The sequence below is a fragment of the Pinus tabuliformis genome, chromosome 6 (genome assembly GCF_031772625.1).
Source record: "Pinus tabuliformis cultivar Carrire ecotype Pingquan chromosome 6, CPIR1, whole genome shotgun sequence".
Lineage (NCBI taxonomy): Eukaryota > Viridiplantae > Streptophyta > Pinopsida > Pinales > Pinaceae > Pinus > Pinus tabuliformis.
Genome location: NC_142292.1, coordinates 1,744,319,972 through 1,744,343,107, shown reverse-complemented (window position 1 = coordinate 1,744,343,107; position 23,136 = coordinate 1,744,319,972).

Below are 23,136 nucleotides of genomic sequence, written 5' to 3'. Positions count from 1 at the left end.
CTTTTGGTGCGAGCGTATGTCTTCTGAAAGCCCGAATGTCCTGCAATGGGAGAGGAGTGCAATTCTGCCAAAATGCGACTTTTGAGGGTGGAAGTTGGTGATATGACGACTCTGTCCTTGTAGCGAAGAATATCATTCTGCCACGAGTAGCCCTTGCTGGAATTAGGATCTGCCTGTAATTGAGAAATGAGTTGGGAGAGCTCAGGATGTGAAAACCATTCCCCGCGAGCCTCTTCAATCCAGTCTGGAATGGGGAGGGATATTGCGAGCAAAGTACTTTCCTCCTCAAATTGTCGTGACAATGCATCTGCTACCCTGTTGTCTTTCCCTTTCTTGTAAATGATCTCATAATCATAACCCAGCATTTTGGCTAACCATTTATTTTGTTGGGGGGAAGATAGGCGTTGCTCCAAAAAATATTTAAGACTGTGATGATCTGTGCGGATTTGGAAACGTCGCCCCAACAAGTAAGGTCGCCAGGTCTCAACTGCATGTAAGATGGCCATCATTTCCTTCTCATAGGTAGATTGGCCCAAGTTCTGCCCACTTAGTTGTTGGCTGGTGAAGGCCAATGGTCGCCCTTCCTGCATTAAGACTGCTCCAATACCTGTTCCCGAAGCATCAGATTCAATGACAAATGTTTTGGTGAAGTCCGGTAGTGCTAAGACCGGAGTGGAACACATGGCGGTTTTGAGAGCGGTAAATGCCTGTTGTGCTTCTTCGTTCCAGAAGAAGGAATTTTTCTTGAGAAGTTGCGTCAGGGGCTTCGCTATGCGGCCATAGTTGCAGACAAATTTACGATAATAGCCTGTGAGACCCAAAAATCCTCTCAAGCTTTTCAAGGTCTTAGGTTGAGGCCATTCTTGCATTGCCTGGATCTTTTTGGGATCAACCTTGACACCTTCACGGCCCACAATGTGGCCTAAATACTCAACTTCTTCCATGCCAAACGCACACTTAGACATTTTGACAAATAGTTTATGCTTGTGAGCAGTTGCAAGAGGATATCTACATGCTTAAGATGTGCCGCCCAAGTGCCACTATAGATGAGGATGTCATCGAAGAAGACCAGGACAAATTTTCTGAGATATGGTCTGAGGAGGTGATTCATAAGGCTCTGAAAAGTAGAGGGGGCATTACAGAGACCAAATGGCATGACCAAGAACTCATAATGGCCTTCATGAGTTCTGAAAGCTGTCTTGGGAATGTCAACTTCCTTCATGCGAATTTGGTGGTAGCCTGAGCGAAGATCCAATTTAGTGAAGAATTGAGCCCCATTGAGTTCGTCCAGCAAATCGTCAACCACTGGGATGGGAAATTTATCTTTGACTGTTAACTTATTGAGGGCCCTGAAGTCTGGACACATCCGCCACTCCCCATCTTTCTTGAGGACCATGACGACTGGAGATGAGTAAGGACTAATACTAGGACGAATGACACCTGCCTCCAACAATTCCTTGATGATTTTTTCTATTTCATTCTTTTGGGTGAACGGATGTCGGTATGGCCGCACATTTGGGGGTTGGGCCCCTGGGACCAATGTGATGCTATGATCATGTTCCCCTCGCGAGGGTGGAAGTTCATGAGGTTTGTCAAAGACCGTCCGATGTTTATTCAAAATCTGTTGCATCTCAGGATGAATTGGCGAAGACATGGTATCTACTACCTGTATGGCATTAAATTGAGCTACTACTCCATGATGGCCCTTTTTTAACAATTTTTCCATACGATGCGAGCTTATGATAGAAGGGGCTCCCACTTGTAGCCCACGGAGGGTATGTGTGTAGTCGTTCTGATTAAAACTCATATATAACTCCTGGAAATCCATTGTGATTGGCCCAAGAGTGCGGAGCCATTCCGCCCCTAGGATAATGTCACAACCCCCCATGTGTATTGCAAACATGTGGGTTTTCAATTGATAATCCCCCATTTGAATTTTGACATTTTCACAGCGACCTTCACATTTCATTGTGCCTCCATCTGCAATCTGGACTTGGAAGTTAGAAACTGCTCGGACATAACAATGTGTTGCTTCAGCGATCTTTTGGTGGATGAAATTATGGGTACTTCCACTATCAATCAAAATTATTACTAGCCGATGTTTAAGAAAACCCCTGATTTTGAGAGTTTGAGGTGAAGAAATTCCTGCCAATGCATGTAGCGAAATCATTGGTTCATCAGATACCATCTCCTGTTGGTTATCTTCTTCGGTCGCCTCTGGTTCCTCAAGTGGTGGATCTTCCTCGGTGGAGCTGTAGTCAGTGGCATCTATTTGAAAAAACTTGTGCTCTTTGCATTTATGACCCGGGGAATATTTTTCATCACAGTAGTAACATAGTCCTTGCTTCCTTCTTTCGGCCATTTCTGCAGGTGACACCTTTTGAATCTTAAGTGTTTGGGTCATATTGGGAGCCTGTGAGGGACGACCTTTAGCGGGAAAGTTGGGGCGGCTGGATTGAGCTGTTAATGCCCGTTCCACCTTACGGGCTACCTGGCAAGCCTCGTTCCATGTGGGGGGATGGTGGAGTAGAACCTGAGCTTTGATGGCTTCTTTAAGACCGCTGATAAAGCATTCCATGTAGAATTCATCTGTGAGACCCTTAGTGCGGAAGGCTAAGGCTTCAAAAGCGGTAATATATTCATCCACTGTACCCGTCTGTCGGAGCTTAGTGAGACGCCCCAAAAAAGAGTCTTCCTGTTCAAAGCGATTTCGAAGAGCTTTGGTAAATTGGCCCCAATTCTGAAATTGTCCATTGCAACGCTGATACCATTCCTTCCATTGCCATCGTTCACTGTCCAAGTACATGGTGCCCACCATAAGCTTAGTCCCCTCATCTATGATATGATTGAATTGAAAATACTGTTCCATTTGTGCTAGCCATGTGGACGTGTGAGAACCGTCAAATTTATGCATATCCAACTTGGGAGGTCTCTGATTGGGTGGTGGATGGGTGTGCCAGACGTGAGGAGAGTGGCTAGACTCCCCCTCATGGTATTCATGACCCTTATACGCCTCCTCGTGGGCTGGCTCCTTGCCCTTGTCCTGTATTAGGCACTCTAATCCTTTAAGATGATTTTCGATCCTTTCCACCACAGAGTGGAGGGAGTGCACCGCTTCTTCTATTTTTTCTATCCTTTCATTGGCCATTGCTTGAGTCCTTTCATTGGCCATTGCTTGAGCGCGAGTTTCTACCATACACCCGTCTGACTAAAATTTGGGACCGCCGAATTTTTTTTTTTTGCCAAGAATTGAATGGTACCGCCTTGCTCAGCTCGTCGTCCTGATTCTGATGGGCTAGGTCACCAATAAGCGCCCTGGAAGATCTCAGACTTTTTTTTTTTTTTTGAAAACTCCTAACGGAGTTTTACTCCTTTCTGATCAATACTGCAGTCGCCAAATCCTCAAAATGTAAATGCCACCAAAAGTCCTGCGAAAATTATATCCAGGTACAGGAACCCTTTCCAACTACTCCGATCTGGCTAATCTGGGAGATCTGAATGGTGGAACAACTGCTGCTGCTGATCTGGAATATCAGATCTGAGAGTTCTGAATGGTGGAACAACTGCTGCTGCTGATCTGGAATATCAGATCTGGTGGATCTGAGAGATCTGAATGGTGGAACAACTGCTGCTGCTGATCTGGAATAGATGATGTGTGATCCCTCGAGAGAAAGGGAACTATGGTCTTGGGGAGTGTCAGGTGCTACAGATCGCAATATACATAAGGGTCTGACAGTAGTACTCGGCCCAATGTTTCAAGGCTCTAACTAAGGAGGATCGACCGTACCCTTAGCCGTACAACGCGACTACCCTATCGTACGGGCGAGTAATCTCTCCGAGTGCTGTTCTCGGTGTACTGTAGCAACAAGACGGCCGAAGGTTTATCTATGGCGAGGTTTCAAGGGAGCTTCCTATATACCCAGAGGGTACGTGGAAGACAGTCTGTGCGCGGTTCTGTCTAATGCGCTACTACTCGAAGGGGTACCCACAGGGGTTACAAGGGAGTCCAACAGACGTGACCACCTCTTGTATTTCCTGCGTGCATGCCTCCCCAAATCCGCAGGTTTATGCGCTTAACGACAGATCCCGTGGTTTAAAGACGCCGGAACACGTCTCTAGCCTAAAAAAATTTTGCTAAAATTTGGAGATCCCACCGAGCCCTGGAAAGTGCTCTGATACCACTTGTTATGCTCTTAACTTGCAAAGCGATACCCAAACATAGAATTTGCGAAGAAAAGATACCGAGAACACAAAATATGCGAAGAAAATATACCCAGAGCACAGAATAGCAATGATTTTATTATCCAAAGAGAGATGTTCACAGGCCTCTTCGAGGGGGCAACCTCCAATAGAGCAGAGCTCGATTACAAAACAAGACACAATGCTCCTCGCAGGGAGTCTCTATCCTTTATATATGACTCATACATGCAATACCACGAGCCACTATCGTGGGTTTTATTAATACCATCTATCTAATACTACCGCCCATTTACCATCTAACTAATACTACCGCCCATTTGCAACTAACTGTGGTCCCGTCATTAATTGCGGGTTAACCACTTACAATTATTAATATGGGCTTTATTGACTCTTGACTATGACGTGATCCCCTGACATAAATAAGGGGGTTAGGGTGGGACCCTAACACTGTGCAAAGGCAAAGTCATATTTATCATCATTTTAGATTTATCTGTAGTTTCATCATAAAAATATATCTACTTTGACACTTCTTTTTTCCATTGCTCAAACTCAAGTTTAGATTTAATAACTTCTTATCTAGCTTCTCTTAACAATTCCTGCAAAACGTCTATTTCACTTTTTTCTTGTACAATCTCCTTACCTCTCTTTTTCTTTGATGGCTCCTTTGATGGTTCGTTTGATGGTTTTGTTTTATCCAAAGGTACTTTTGGCATCTTTCAGCTTGTTGCATTGACCTTGTGACAGGTTTCCTTGGCCTACAGATGAAACCATGTTCTTCTTGTGTAAAGTCCAAATTCTTAGCCCTTTTTCTTTTATTCTTGGTTTCAGGCTACTCAATTGGGCTTTCCTCAATTTCAATAGCCTCTAGGATATCAGTTAGCTTGCCCTTTTTTGTAATTTGTTCTCTACTTTGTTCTCTGCTCCATTCTCTACTCTATCTTCTGGTCATCCTCCTTTTGGTGCTTGTGCAAGCCTCTACTATAGGTCGCTCTACCTTTGTTTGATGCTCTTTTCTAGGGGTTGTAGATTTAGATTTTGGAGTTCTTATAGAGGGGGTGGAAGCATCTAATTCATAGCCACTTAAGAATAAGAAGATAAGCCAATACCGGTTTAACCTATTTAGCTCTTCTACAACCAACATTTTAATAAGGTCATGATGAAAAACAAAGGTGTCACTTGCATAAGGTTTGGCTTGAACCTTGTCTGCGATTTTTCCCAAACTTCTAAACAAATAAAATGGAATGTCTAGAAGATGCTTAGAAGTGAAATGAAGTGACAATCTGAAATGATAATGATATACCATGTTGAATCTGCCTTCACATGTGAAGTACTTTTGAATGACCATCAAGAGCTTGTAGAAATGTTATTTAAGGCAAGTTCTGGGAGTCCCTACAGTCATATCAATACCTTTGTGTTCCTTTTTGAGAAATTCATCACAATTTTGCAGCTTGATCTTCTGGACATTAAACCATACTTCACCTAACCTAGGGATTTCTGTAGCATGGGCAATTGTATCAAGAGACACTGCAAAGTTTATAAGACCGACTTTTGTTTATGTTCCAATGAAATTCATAGCAAAATCTTGATAAATTTGTGCATGGAAACCCTGCAGCTTTTGAAAAAAACATAGGCATCCCACGCTGGAAAACACTTGAACAAAGGTAGGGTCTTCCTCCAACACTTTCATGTCCACAAGATTATAACGTACCACTAATCCTCCTTTATATTGTTTCATATGTGCCATGGCTACAACACGTAAGGTTCCTCCTTGTCACCTGCAAATCAACCTAGAGATAGCTAGATAGTAGTGGACACTAACCTAGAGAGAACAAGACCTGTATCAAAGCTAGGGTGGTGTGAGAGACATCAAGACAATTCTTTGACAGCGTGAAGGTTATGGCAACAAAATAAAAGACGAAACAGTGAGTTAGCAACAAGGAGCTATGTGTTGTTAATATATAGGGAAAATGGACAAAGAGTGATATATTACATGTTTTATATATTGTATTTAGCATTTTTTTGTTAATTGTTTTAATATGGAATACTAAAAAAAAAAACTATATATAAAATTATTCAATTGCATTAGATTATTAAGGGAAAAATTCATTTATTTATTTAAGGATGTATATTATTTCTATATTAAAAATATGGTTTTAATATTAAGAAATGGAATAATCTAAATTTCTAACCAGTAAACATTATCAAAGATAAGAAAGACTTAGATATGAGCATCTTTTGCTCATTCTATTAGTTTGTGAAAAGGAGGTTGATAATATTCTCAAATGTGCTCATTCTAATTTTTTGTCATCATCCAGGAAACATACATCAAAATTCCAACTTTGGATAAATCATCAACTTTCATATTTCTTTGAGAGTAAACATGTTGAAGAGCAAGATGGGTGAAAAACATTCTCAAAACTTTGACCTCTTCCAAAACAAAATTCAGAAACTTTTAGTTCATCTTTTATCTTTCCATAATAACCCAAAAAGCACCAAACACTTATAAGTTTTTAATATCTTTTTTCATTTGATAACAAAAATACTAGTTTTAATGTTATCAATTATGTGTCCTTAAACTTAATATTATGCTTATTTAGAAAGAATATGATCCCTCCCCTTATACAACACAATTTCCAAGTAGCCCCAAGGGTTAGCTCAATTGGTCAAGTCCCCATTGTTAAGTACCTCGCCGAAGGTCATAGGGTCAATTCTCCTCAACTCCCTTAGGGTTAGGCCCTGCAAGTCTAGCCTACGAAAAAAAACACAATTTCCAAATAATACTCTATTAAAAAAATCACTTGAAATATTTTTTCAATTCATTCTTAATCACTATTTCCAATAATTTTTGTTTCTTATTTTGAAAAAACTAATTTAATATTATTAATCCATTAAATATACATTTTATAAAAATAACATATTTTATTTTTAAAATCAAAATATTAAAAAAAAAAACTACTTACATTAAAATATTCAATACTTTATAATCAAATTATCATCTATATAAAAAATATAAATCAATTAATAATTATAATTAACATTTTCCATAATTAATGCTTATAATTAACGTCTTTCATAACATACAACTTGAGATATTAAAGATATTTAATATTGGGACTTCACAGATTAAAAAAAAACAAAGGTCAATGCCAATGTCAATACCAATATTTGGACTTTACATTTAAAAAAATATTTGATATTTGGACTTTACATCCCAAAAAACAATGTCAACACCAATATATTGAATGTTTATTAAAACTGTTCTGAAATTTCATTTTCGTCGTAAATTTGACGTAACAAAATTCATAAGAGATATGACACGATTTAGAAGCTGTGTACCCTTCACAAGACTTCTAAATTCTTCCAAAGACTTTTAAATTGACCTAGAGGTTGTAAGTTGCTTCACAAACCTTTTAAAATAAAGAGAAATATATATTTATTGATAATATCGCGATGAGAAAGATATTTGATAAATTAAATAATTATAAAATATACATTTAAAATGAAGAGAAACATATATTTATTAATAATATCAAGATACCAAAATAATTTGATAGATTAAATAATTATAAAATATATATTTATGATAAGGTTAAAAATGTGTATTATGAATTTATAAATATGGTTATAAAATATTATGATTATAAAATATTATTTTTCTAATGGAAAATAGTTATTATTTTAATTTTTTTGTTGTGGTTGCTGATGTTATTATTTTGTTTTGTTTTTTCGTGTGTTTGTTTTTTTAATTAGAGAAACAGATAATTAGATTGACTTTGTATGGTGAAACCACTGTCATTGTAATATTTATTTGAGAGATATACTATTTAATTGAGAGTTAAGTACATGGAATGTTCATGAAATATATATTGAAACTTATATTAATAAATAAAATAAATTTATAATTTATTTATATTTATAATTTATTTATATTTATATTTGGAATTAATAATTTTTAAAATGATATATGAATTTTCAAACATTTTAAAACAAATAAATTTTTTTATAACATATGTTTTATCTATAGAGCATATAATTGGAAAAAAATATAATGATATTAATGGAAATAACATATTTTTCTTTATGTTTGGATAGCAAGTGAAATTCATAATCTTTTGAAAGTGCATGTAATTAATCCTAAAGTTAAACCTTCATCATATCCAATGTTAATACTTGGGAAAGCCAAGCTACCACATATTATGAATAGAGTTAAATTAACTTAAAGGAAAGTGATCCCATTTAAGAGTATCAAATGATGGGATGTGAAGATGAAACTTTCAAATGTGAGAATGGAGTTGAAGACACCACAGGAGCAACCAGCTAGGGCTTCTTAGTTGTTCTTGTTCTTTTCCCTTCGGTTGATTGTTTTGCTATAGATATAGGGTTTCCTTTGTGGCTGAGCGCATTGTTTTTAATTCTTCATGGTACATTTGGAGTTTTTACCATTGAATTAGGTTTACATCTTAGGTTTGATTTGTCATTGAGAACATATATTTTTAGCCTTCATGGTAGATCTAGAGTTTTTGACATTGAATCAGGTTTGTCGTAGTTTTCAACTGGCTTTATTTGCTATAAGTTTGGGTGTTCTTTTCCTATTCCATGAGTTAGTGGTTCATTGGGGTTTTTCCTACTACCTAACTATGATATGGTGGCGTTTCTCTAGTTTTTGAGTGGTTGAGGTCATTACTTGCTCAATGGGTCTCCCAAGAAGATTTGTTAAAAATTAAGATTCAATTCCCTCTCTTTATTTGGGGTTCTCCTCTCTACGAAGAAGAACATGACTACATTGAAGGTAAGAGGGTTGATTGGTAAGTTCATTGGCCTTTGTTCTAGCTATAATTCTATTTTAGAATGAAATTCTATTAATTGGATAAATCATGAAATTGTTGGTATTTTCTATTATGGAAACAATTATTATGCTTTTATGTTTGAAACAGGGAGGATAGGGATCAAATCTACAGATCCAGGACTTATTTTATGGGTGCTAAATGAATGTTTTTCATCCACTAGTCTCTGGATTTCAATCCCATGATGGAAAATTCTTCTGCACCAGTGTGGATTAGATTGCCATGTATTCCCCTTCTTGGTCAGGGTGAAGTTATTTTCAAGGCTCAGAATAGATAAATTGGGCCAATTTATTTCTAGATCTTTGGCCAAGGAGAATAATTCTCTTGTGCCAAAATTTGCATTGAAATGGATTTTGCAAAAGTCCTTCCCAAGTTGATTCAAGTTAACTTAAATAGTTGGTCCCATCTTCAAACCTAGATTATGAACATATTCCCTTTAAATGTATTTTTTTCCATGAGTATGGGAACTTTGCAAAAAGTTGTCCTAAGGCTCCAACTTGTCAACTTTATTTTGATCCTCTTCCATATTTTCATAGTACTGATGAGTAGGGAGCATGAAAAATAGTTACATAGAAACACAAAAAGCATTTGACTAACAGGCTGCATGCTAGCAAGCTTGAATCTCATTAGCATCCTCCCTATAGTAATCGATATGAAGTTTTGAAGTCCCCAGAGGAACATTTATGGGTGATGAGGCCTAAGTTGATCAATCAGTCCTCGATCAAGTGTCTCCAAATATTATTAATTAATATGTTGAGGAAAAGTCTTCGTCCAAGGATAATGATAAAATCCCTCTTATATAAAATAAAGAAGAAGAAGTTGGAATGAAGGATAATGAGGATATTAAACCCCCATCTTCTTCTCCTTCCTATTCAAATGTGTTAAAAATAATCTGTGCTCTTCCCATCCTTTAACAAGAAGTGGGAAAGATCGAAGTAAGAAAGCCCCAAAATTTAGTGTCGTAAATTCTCTTGCATCGTGTGGGTCTAACAATGGGTTGATTTCTCTTAAATCTATAAATATTATGTTTTTGCATAATCATGTGTAAGAATCTACTCATGTTCTCAAGAAGTAGTAGGTGAAAATTTTAGAAGGTCTAGTATTGGATCTCTGCCCCTCCCCCCTGCCCGCATCATTTTTTGGATGGAGAATGGTTTTAGATCCTTTCTTTTTAGATTCACGGAAGAAATTATCTTTGTAATAGTCACTCCGTTGTATTAGTTGTGTGTTATGAGCGTATATTTTTATTAATAAAAATTCTCATTACTATTAAAAAAAGAATACTGGGGAAATCTTATGTTATATTAAGCTATGTTTGTTTTTTATTACTAAGCATTATGCATCTCATTGGTATTTTTTGCATTTGATGTGGGTTCATGGTGGATTGTAATATTAAGTATTGATGTGCATAACAATATAAAGTCACAAGATGAGAGTTTGTATACAGTAAATTTGTATAGTTTACTTGGGTGTATAGTGTTAGGGTCCTATATTTTATAGGATGAGTTGTCTTGACCTCACGATTTATATTTGAAAAATGTAAATTATGTTTCATGTTTGAAATTTATTTCCAAATATATATATATATATAGAGAGAGAGAGAGAGAAAAGTAAATTGTAGGGGACATAAAAAAAATAAAATAAAGAAAGAAAAGAAAAACACAAATTAATGCCCCCATTAATATTGTAGTTGTATCCCTTATTAATATTGTTGTGCCCCTATTGTCCCCATATTGTTATTACTGTGCCCCATAAAATCCCTCTATTGTTATTTTTCTGCCCTTATATTATTATTGTTAGGTCGGCTTGGTTATATTGTGACCCCTTAGACTCCTATATATAGAAAGGAGGTTTTGTCATTTGAATCATCCAAGAATTGTTCATTTATGTAATGTAAAGGAGGTTGCCCCCTCGAAGAGGCTGAATTTGAAGGCATTGATCTATCTTGTCTATCTTTTTGTGAGCCGGTTTCATAACATTTGGTATCAGAGCTTTGGATTCTAGGGTTTCGCTACTCCAAATAGGTCATCGTGGCATTTTCGCCATAATTTTTTTCTACGACATTTCAGAAGTGAAAAAAAACCCATTTGAGACAAAATCACTCTGAACCTCGGGTCCAAATTTCAAAGCTTTTCGCACTAGATTTGCGAAGATATGATCTGAGGAAGTTGGTCTTTTTGTAGACTCCTGAATTACATTCCAAATAGGTGACCTAGGGAAAATCGTCATAACTTTCTCTCTGAGCATCAGATTGAAATTTTGTAAGAAGGTACAGAAAGAGGACAGACTGTAGTTTCTTGTATATATTTTTCAAAGCCAAAGGTCGAAACAGTGACACGTGGCACTTCATACAAGTTCGCTCTTCTGGAAAGGTCTATAATCAGGTCATCTTGGGAGATTGTGCATAACTCTTCCTTGGAGAATCCAATTTGGATTAGACTGGTGGCATTGGAAAGAGGACACAGAGGGCTACTATAGGTCACAATTTCAGAACTAAATGATCCAAAATTACAGAGATACATCAGATTCAATATCAAGCTCCGACAAAGTGAAAAAAGGTGTGTAGTTTTTTTTAAATTTTTGGATAAGCTTGGTTTGAAAAATAAGTTTGAAGGAATTCAAAGGGCATAGTAAAGTATTATTATCGGTAATTAATGCCCCGAGGAAAGAAAATGCAAACACCTAGTAAGCAACCTGAAAGCTCTAGCATGACTCATGAAGAAGAGGAAGAAATGAAACATGATATATCAAAATTACGAGACCAAGTGTCACTTGCACAAAAAGTAACAGAATCTAAGATGGATGGTTTAAAGAAAGATGTAGAAGCTAAGATAGATGGTTTAAATAAAGGTGTAGAAGCTAAGATGGATTGTTTAAAGAAAGGCGTAAAAGCTAAGATGGATGTCATGGAAGCTAAGATGAATAGCATGGACGCTAAAAAAGATGGCATGGATGATAAGATGGAAGAATTGAAGATAAATATGAATAAGTTGCTACAAGAAATGGTCACTAATGGTGAAAGGGTAGTAAAGGAAACTCATGATGAGAACAAAAGAAATGTTAATCATGATTCCATAGACTCTAATGTTGGATCGAAGACCCACCATATTCCAAAAATCGATATGAGGAAGTTTGATGGCAAGGATCTCGCAACATGGATATTACATATGGAGCAATTTTTCGATCTCAATAATGTGCAAAACACACAAAAGGTACGTGTTGCAACTTTATATTTGGAACCAAATCAGTTTGTATGGTATCAATGGCTTTGCTCTCGTAAACAAATTATCACTTGGGCAATTTTTATGGAAGAATTGACAACACATTATGAGGATACAAAAAGCAACACTTTTTTTAGCCAATTGATAAGTCTCAAACAAAAGGGTTCAATAATGGAGCACATTGAGGAGTTCCAAAAATTGAACATAAGGGTAAAAAATATTCCAGAGGAGCATATGATTGATGTGTTCATAGGGACTTTAAAGGATAATTTCCAACATGATGTTTGCCTTTGGGAACCTGGTTCATTAGAGAAGGCATTCAGGTTAGCAAGAAAAATGGAAAGAAAAATTATGGCAACCAGGAAGCATATCACTCACAACTATAAAGATGGAAGTGTTGTTGCCCCTAGCCTTCCATAACCTATAAGGTTGACACCACAACAATTGGAAGAAAAAAGACCAAAAGGTCTTTGTTACAGTTGTGATAGCAAATACAGTAAAGGTCATAAGTGTGCTGAGAAGAAATTATTCTACATAGATTGTGAAGAGGAAGAAGAAAAGGAGAAAGAAAGGTCAAAAGAAGAGGATATACTCTAGGAACAAAGCCTAGATAAAGAAGAAATGAATCCGACCATATCTTGTAATGCATTGGCTGGAATTACCACTCCTCAAACCATCAAGATAGAAGGACAAATCAAGAAGAAAAAGGTAATAGTGTTGATTGATTCGGGAAGTACCCACAATTTTATTCATTGTAAGTAGCAAAAGAATTGAGTTGCTTCCTATATCCAGCACCAGAGTGTCAAGTGATGGTTGCAAATGGAGGAACGATAAATTGCTTTGGAAAGTGCCATAATATCAAGCTAGCTATGGGAGAATATGTATTGAAAAGCCCAATGCTTTCCATTCCAATGGGAGGTGCTGATGTTGTACCAGGAGTCCAATGGCTACAATCCTTGGGTACAATAGATTTTAACTTTCAAGAACTTTTCATGAAATTTTATGCGGAAGGAAAGGAAGTTGAATTAAGGGGTATTCTAAAAAAGGAACAACAAGGTGTAATTGCACAATTATGTTCGCTAGATGTCTCCACATAGAATTCATCTATTGCTCTAGATCTCCAAAAAGTCTTTGACAATCATTCCAAGGTATTTGAGACTCCCAAAGGTCTCCCACCTATTCGTGATCATGATCATGCTATTCATTTGATTCCAGGAAGTGTTCCTCCAAACATCAGGCCGTACAGATATCCCTATGCCCAAAAGAGTGAAATTGAACGTATGGTTGTAGAAATGCTTAAGGCTGGTATAATTCAACCTAGCCAAAGTTCTTTCTCTGCTCCCATAGTGTTGGTGAATAGGAAGGATGGATCATGGTGCATGTGTTTGAATTATAGGGAGCTCAACAAGCTCACTATAAAAAATAAGTTTACCATTCGTGTCATTGATGAATTATTGGATGAATTGCATGGATCAATTTACTTCACCAAGTTAGATCTTCGTTCAAGATGTCATCAAATCAGAATGAAGAATCAAGACATTCCGAAAATAACATTTAGAACTCATGAGGGTCACTATGAGTTTTCGGTCATGCCTTTTGGCCTTACCAATGCACCTTCTACATTTCAAGGTTTGATGAATTCCATTTTCAAACCCTTCCTTAGAAAATTTCTGTTAGTATTTTTTGATGATATACTAATCTACAGCAAGTCTTGGAAGGATCATGTTGAAAACATTGACAGGGTGCTACAACTATTGGAGGAGAAACAATTATATGCAAAAAGATCCAAATGTTTCTTTGGAGTACAAGAGGTGGAATATCTAGGTCATATTGTATTTCATGAAGGAATTAAGGTAGACCCTAACAAAATTAAAACCATTAAGGAATGGGAAATCCCAACATCCATAAAGCAATTGCGAGGATCTTTGATTTGATTTCATCAATCTTTTTTTTAATAAACTAATTGGCTCAAGTAAATTGCAAACTCAAAAATAATGAAATTAGAAAATTAAGAAAAATATCATTATTTAACCTCTTTCCTAACATTCAAATTCCTAGAAGAATATACACTCCACATAAATTTAGCGCTCATAACCGAGTGTCGGAGTGCATTCTCCTCCCTCTCCTATTGACACATTTGGAAATGCATAACAGCGAATTTGGTGCATTGATTGTAGACCCATGTAATACCAGATTTGATTTACTCTGACCCGTCATTACACGGGTGTGGGCTAGCTCCACATCATTATACATCACATAAAAAACAAGAGTTCGATTATTACTATTGATGCCTCTGATCTTGTTCGCATAGATACGACTCTTTTGGGGGCCGCCACCGTTTGTTCGCCGATGGCGTTGCTCAGCGCCTAATGTAAGAGTAATTACAATTTCCAATACGCTGAACTCCCATAAATCCGGTGTTCGTAACATCTTTTTCCCAAACTCGTTCATGAGAATCGGAAGACTCATCATATTGCTGGAAACTGAATCCCCGGAGTCGACATTTACAGATCCTGGGAAAATATTCTGAAATTGAAATTTTCTTCAATTTGATGTTCTGGACTGAATCTCTACGACATCAAAAGAAATTAAAAAATAAAACCATTAAGAACTTCTTGGATCCATAAAGTCTGATTGGGTTAAATTGAATCCCAACTTCCAAAGATGAATTATAAATTTACCAAAACCCAAAAGACCTGGCTTCGATCAACGCGTGTCTGGTGTTGTTTCTCCTCTTGCTTCTGCAAATCGTCATAGCTACTAATCATGCGCTTCAACATAGATTTGAGATTTTGATTCTCCTCTTTCATGACATTTATCTGAGTCTCAGGTAGCCTCATCTGCATGAATTAAAAGCTCAGTATTGTTAAATAAACAACAAACAAAGAACACCATGGCCAGGAAACGTGGATGGAGCACCTTATTTCTGTGGCCTTCCATATCAAATTGTGTGCTGTTCAAGTTTCAACGTCTGGTATCCCGTAAGAGTCTAGAAAATTTGTCGCAGGTAAAGGAATGAGCCAACTGGCTCTCTGTTCGCCTTTCATGGCGTATTTATAGCGATCTACAGTTAACTAGCCTAAGGGATGGACGTTCATAACGTTGCACGAAAGCAGTCCAAAAAGCGAGAGGCAGTGGACCGCTGCCATTTGCGCGGACGGTTAGTAGAAACTACAGTCAGTCACTATTACATCATTATTAGTACAACCAATATTTCTTAAATGCTTGAAGGACTAATATGTCTGGGAGACTTGAACCCATATTATTTGAGACACAGGTCTTGAACCATACCAACCTACCACTTGAGTTGACGATTTTAATTAAAATTAACCCTAAAGAAGAATATTTAAAAACTAAGTATTTTTTTTGTAAATACTTATTGATATTAAAAAATAGTTTTTTATTAAAATAATATGATTTTAATTTTAATTAATAAAAATGATTTTGATTTTAATTATTTCAAATTTGAAAACAATAAAAAATTATTATAATTTAGATGTGAAACTAAATTATTCATCACGTTATTTGAAGTAACTAAACTAAATTATTCATCACGTTATTTGAAGTAACTAGGTGATGGTCCGTAAGGAATCCGCTTCGATTTTTGTCAAATACCTATTTCTTTTGAACCATTTATATAATTAATAATTAACAAATTTATTATAAAAATATATAATCTTATGGATTTTTTTTAATGGACATTGTTAATTTTTAAATTTATTCAATGAATTAGAATTAAAATAAATAAATTTATTCAATGAATTAGAATTAATTTATTTTAGTTGGAAGTCAATTGAGTGTATGAAGGGTTTGATGATAATATCTTTATTCATATTCAAGTGTTATTATGATGATGATGATTAACGTCTATTAAGACCAATGTGGTTTACTGGACCTCAAAAGAAAAGAGTCTAATTGTGATTCTTCAAAATCTTGTTTCTGTGATCAAGAAGAAGGGAAAAAAGTGCTCCAAGATCGCTATAGTTGGGTTGGTGTAATAAGTCAAGAAGATTGGAGGTGTGGTTAATGATAGGGAATTGAGAACGATGTGAGTAAAAGTCGGAAAAGGAAGTGTTTTTCATCTTCCACCATCTAAATATCACAAATTTGACAAATTTTATTATCCCACAAAGTCTTGAGAATAGGAGTTGTCTATAATGAGACTTTTTGGAGATTCCGGTGACGGAATCCGGTGGAAGAAATTGAGGTTAAATCTTGATTTGTTGCAGTTAAAATGGTTTTTCATTGCATATTTGGATTCAGCACCCTGAAAAATGCCTGGGATGCTTTGATTGTGTAGAAACTAGCTATCAAACTTGAGATTCCAATAAATTGCTGCCGGATTTTGACCCGAAAAACCCACCAGAAAAACTTCCAAAAAATCGCATTATATACAACTGCTTGAGAATAGACCACCCCACAATAATTCAAAGCTCATAAAATTAATTCTTATCCTAATAATATTTATTTTCTTCTTGATGTTTGATCAACACAAAAATAATTATATAACATAATACTCTACTTCTTGATGTTTGATCAACACAAAAATAATTATATAACATAATACTCTATTAAAAGCTATTTTTATATTGATTATCTTGACTGTTTTTACTTTTCTTTAATTCTTAAAAATAACAAAAATAAATAAATAAAACAATAGCTATTTAAAAAAGAGCGCCTCTAGTGGGAAACCGTCTCATGATAGCGTGCTCTTATTGTTTTTTAAAATGACTTGGCGTGCTCTCTTGTAATTTTGACTTGGATTGCCACTTGCGTTCGTGAAGTCAACAGTCAGTGGCCGTCACTACCAAACGCACACAAAGGTTCACGTCGAGGCGTAAGGCAAGTACTAAATCGTTCAATCTTATGGTATTAATGCACGTTAAAGATGTGCTATGAGATCAGATTTAAATGTGATTCTTTTTGGTGAGAAAAATTATTATTTATTAAATCAGGGGTGGGGATAAGGAATAAGGATTTATTGATAAATACGGGTAAATTTATTAGGTTATTTAGTGAAACTTATCCTTGTAATGATTTGTTAGTGTGGTATAAGGAGGCAGGTTGATTTTTTATTTGTTAACTTTTTTTTATCAAGTTTTTAGCCAAACAAAAATAGTTCCAAACCCAAACCCAAATATGTTATAGATATGTTATGTAATTAGAATTAAAAGATTTTTGAATTTTAATAATTATAAAATTACATGTTTTATATTTAGCATTTTTTTTGTTAATTGTTTTTATATGGAATACTAAAATTAAAAATAAAAATTACATATAAAATTATTCAATTTCATTAGATTATTAAGGGAAAAATTCATTTATTTATTTAAGGATGTATATTATTTTTATATTAAAAGTATGGTTTTAATATTAAGAAATGAAATGATCTAAATTTCTAACCAGTGAACATTATCAAAGATAAGAAAGACTTAAATATGAGCATCTTTTGCTCATTCTAAAAAAGAGGCTGATAATATTCTCAACTGTGCTCATTCTTATTTTCTGTCATCATCCAGGAAACATACATCAAAATTCCAACTTTGGATAAATCATCAACTTTCATATTTCTTTGAGAGTAAACATTTTGAAGAGCAACATGGTTGAAAAACATTCTCAAAACTTTGACCTCTTCCAAAACAAAATTCAAACTTTTAGTTAGTCTTTTATTTTTCCATAATAACCTAAAAAGCCTCAAACACTTGTAAGTTTTTAATATCTTTTTCATTTGATAACAACAATACTAGTTTTAATGTTATCAATTATGTGTCCTTAAACTTAATATTATGCTTATTTAGAAAGAATATGATCTCTCCTTTTATACAACACAATTTCCAAGTAGTCCCAAGCTCAATTAGTTGAGTGTTGGTTGATAAGTATTTGGTCAATCAAAAGGTCACAAAGTCAATTCTCATCAACCCCTATTCTCAATAATTTTTATTTCTTATTTTGAAAGAACTAATTTAATATACTAAATCCATTAAATATACATTTTATAAAAATAACATATTTTATTTTTTAAACCAAAATATTAAAACAAACTACTTTCAATAAAAATATTCAATATTTTATGATTAAATTATTATCTATATAAAAAAATATAAATCAATTAATAATTATAATTAACATTTTTCCTCATTAATACTTATAATTAACATCTTTCATATTTGACGACTTTTCCATAATTAATGCTTATAATTAACATCTTTCCTAACATACAACTTGACATATTTAATATGGGGTCTTTACATCCCAAAAAAACAAAGGTCAATGCCAATGTCAATAACAATATTTGGACTTAATGCTTATAATTAACATCTTTCCTACCATACAACTTGACATACATATTTAATATTGGGTCTTTACATCCAAAAAAACCAAAGGTCAATGCCAATGTCAATACCAATAATTGGACTTTACATTTAAAAAAATGTCAATGGCAGTACATTAGATATTTGATATTTGGACTTTACATCCCACAAAAACAATGTCAACACCAATATATTTAAGGTTTATTAAAACTGTTCTGAAATTTCATTTTCGTCGTAAATTTGACGTAACAAAATTCATAAGAGATGTGATACGATTTAGAAGTTGTGAACCCTTCACAAGACTTCTAAATTCTTCCAAAGACTTTTAAATTGGCCTAGAGGTTGTAAGTTGCTTCACAAACTTTGATAAATTAAATAATTATAAAATATACATTTAAAAAACATACATTTATTAATAATATCAACATATATTTATTTATAATGTGTATTATGAATTTATAAATATGGTTACAAAGTATTATGATTATAAAATATATATATTTTTAATAAAAAATAGTTATTATTTTAAATGTTTTTTTGGTTTGTTGTTGCTGCTTTGCTTGGCTTTGTTTTGTTTTTTGGGAGTGTTTATTTATTTAGAAAAATAGATAATTAGGTTGACTTTGTATGGTGAAACAACCATCATTGTAATAATTAATTAATAGATATATTATTTAATTGAGAGTTAAGTAGATGGAATGTTCATTAGATTTTATAGACAGTTTATTTTAACAATACACCCATTCACTAACTATTTTATATTTTGTAAATATTTTTTTTAATGATATTAATAAATAAATAGAATTTATAATTTATTTATATTTATATTTGAAATTGATAATTTTTAAAATGATATATGAATTTTCAAACATTTTCAATTTTTTTTTTTTTATAACATATGTTTTATCTATAGAACATATAATTGGAAAAAAATATAATGATATTAATGGAAATAACATATTTTTCTTTATGTTTTGATAGCAAGTAAAATTAATAATCTTTTGAAAATGCATGTAATTAATCCTAATGTTAAATCTTCATCTTGTCCAATGCTAATACTTGGAAAAGTCAAGCTACCACATACTAGGAATGGAGGTAAATTAACTCAAAGGAAAGTGATCCCATTTAAGATTACCAAATGATGGGATGTGAAGATGAGACTTTAAAATGTGAGAATAGAGTTGAAGACGTCACAGGAACAATCGGCTAGGGCTTCTTAGACATTCTTTCTCTTTTCCCTTGTGTTAATTGTTTCGCTATAGATTTGGGGTTTCCTTAGTGGCTGAGCGCAATGTTTTTTCATTCTTCCTGGTAGATTTGGAGTTTTTTCCCTTGAATTAGGGTTACATCCGGGGTTTGATTTAGGACTAAGTGCATATTTTTTTAGCCTTCATGGTAGATCTAGAGTTTTTGATGTTGAATTAGGTTTGTCTTAGTTTTCAACTAGCTTGATTTGCTATACGTTTGGGTGTTCTTTTCCTATTCCATGAGTTCATGATTCATTGGGGTTTTTCCTACTACCAGACTATGATATGGTGGTGTTTCTCTAGTTTTTGAGTGGTTGAGGTCATTACTTGTTCGATGGGTCTCCCAGTAAGATTTGTTAAAAATGAAGATTCAATTCCCTCTCTTTATTTGGGTTTTTCCTCCTCTGTGAAGAAGAACATGACTACATTGAAGGTAAGAGGGTTGATTGCTAAGTTCACCAACCTTTTTCCTAGCTATAATTCTATTTTAGAATGAAATTCTATTAATTTGATAAATCATGAGCTCGTTATTATTTTCTATTATGGAAACAATTATTATGCTTTTACTTTTGAAACAAGGAGGATAGGATCAAATCTACAGATTTAGGCCTTATTTTATGGGTGCTAAATGAATGTTTTTCATCCACTAGTCTCTGGATTTCAATCCCATGATGGAAATTTCTTCTACACCGGTGTGGATTAGATTGCCATGTATTCCCCTTCTTTGTTGGGGTGAAGTTATTTTCAAGGCTCAGAATAGATAAATTGGGCCAATTTAGGGCCAATTTATTTTTAGTTCTATGGCCTAGGAGAATAAATTCTTAATAGAGAAGATGGTTGGAAATTTAGTAGTTACTGGGTCCTAGCTCTCTTGTCCTAGTCGGTTTTTTTCTTCCCTCCCCATTTTTTTTAAACCATATACTAATAATTTTTACTATTATATGGTTTTTATTACCTGTACCATTATATAATAATAAGTTAATCTAACATTTAGATTTTCGATTAATTATTTAGGGATATTAAAATATTATTTTCAATTCCTTTAGAACAACTACGATCCGAATAAAATTTCATTGTTAAGTAATTAGAACCTTTATGTAGATTCATATAATCATTGAATTAAATCTCGATAATTGGTTGAATAGTTCAACCTCTAGGTTAATTAGATAAATAATTTATTTATTTTTTTATATGATCCTAACACTTGAATTTTATATTTTACCTTTTATAACTAATTAATAATAATAATAATAATAATAATAATAATAATAATAATAATAATAATAATTATTATTATTATTTTATTTATTTTATTTTTTTTTAATTTTATTTTTAATTTTTTTTGTTTTTTGTTTTTTTTGTTTTTTGGACTTTTATATTGTTTATATTTATTTAATACCTTTTTAACTAACTAATATATATATATATATATATATATATATATATATATATATATATGCCCCTTTGACTTTTTATAGGAATATGATTTTCAATCTAATAAATTAAATTAGCTTATTTTTATCTCCATGGTCCTATTCCATCTAACTACTCCCCAGTCAAATTTAGCCATTATAGCCGTTTCTTGTTCTTGAATTTTAGCCGTTGGAGGTCTGCTCTGTCTATTTAACATGCATAGCTTGATATGATCCTCAACTTGTCCTAACGATGAAACACACTGGTTGGTTCGAAACGCGTCAACAAATGAAATACCATGTGATTTACGCTGAAAAATCTTTCGTAAACAGAATAAATTCTCTTATGCAAAAATTTGCATTGAAATGGATTTTGAAAAAGTCCTTCCCAAGTTGATTCAAGTTAACTTGGATGGTTGGTCCCATCTTCAAACCTAGATTATGAACATGTTCCCTTTAAATGTATTTTTTTTTCCATGAGTATGGGCACTTTGCAAAAAATTGTCCTAAGGCTCCAACTTCTCAACTTTCTTCTGATCCTCTTCCATATTTTCATAGTAATGATGAGTAGGGAGCATGCAAACTAGTTACATAGAAACACAAAAATCATTTGACTAACAGGCTGCATGCTGGCAAGCTTGTATCTCATTAGCATCCTCCCTCTAGTAATCAATATGAAGTTTTGAAGTCTCTAGAGGAAAACTTATGGGTGATGATGCCTAAGTTGATCAATTAGTCCTAGATCAAGTGTCTCCAAAGATTATTAATTCATCTATTGAGGAATCATCTTCATCCAAGGATACTAATAAAACCCCTCTTATAGAAAATAAAGAAGAAGAAGTTGGAATGAAGGATAAGGAGGATATTAAACCCCCTCTTCTTCTCCTTCCTATTCAAATGTGTTAAAAATAATCCACACTCTTCCCATCCTTTAACAAGAAGTGGGAAAGATCGAAGTAAGAAAGCCCCAAAATTTAGTGTCGTAAATTCTCTTGCCTCTTGTGGGTCTAAAAATGGGTTGATTTCTATTAAATCTATAAATATTCTATTTTTGCATCAACATGTGCAAGCAATATGTAAGAATATACTCATGTTCTCAAGAAGTAGTAGGTAAAAACTTTACAAGGTCTAGTATTGGATCTCTACACGCCCTCATTTTTTGGGTGGATGATGGTTTTAGCTCCTTTCTTTTTAGATTCATGGAAGAAATTATGTTTGTAATAATCACTCCATTGTATTGGTTGTGTGTTATGAGCATATATTTTTATTAATAAAAATTCTCATTACTGTTAAAAAAAGAATACTGGGGAAATCGCATGTTATATTAAGCTATGTTTGTTTCTTATTACTAAGCATTATGCATCTCATTGGTATTTTTTGGGTTTGATGTGGGTTCATGGTGGATTGGAATAAGTATTGACGTGCATAACTATAAAGTCACAAGATGAGAGTTTGTATACAAAAAATTTGTATGGTTTACTTGGGCGTATAAAATTAATTTATATGGTTTATTATTGTTATGGACATATGTATATTTTAGAATTTTTTTTTTTTCTAGGTAATGTGAGTATTGAAATAACTAGCACACCTAACTCGTGGCCTGAGTGGCTGCGACCCAGGGGCATCTAAGCCATCAAAATCACCTAGGGATCACAACTAGTCTAGGCCACACAGTCCCTTAGCATGGATAGATTTTTTCCCACGGAGTTTCGAACCGGTGACCTTATCACCATATAGTGCCTTGAAAAAACAACTTGTCACTATTTTCTCAATGTCATGTGAGATTAAAATTTATAATTTTAACATAGGTTTTTTTTTTAATAAAATAATATATTACATTTTTATTTATTTATTTATTATTATTATTTAATAATTTGAACTATTTATTTATTTATAATGTA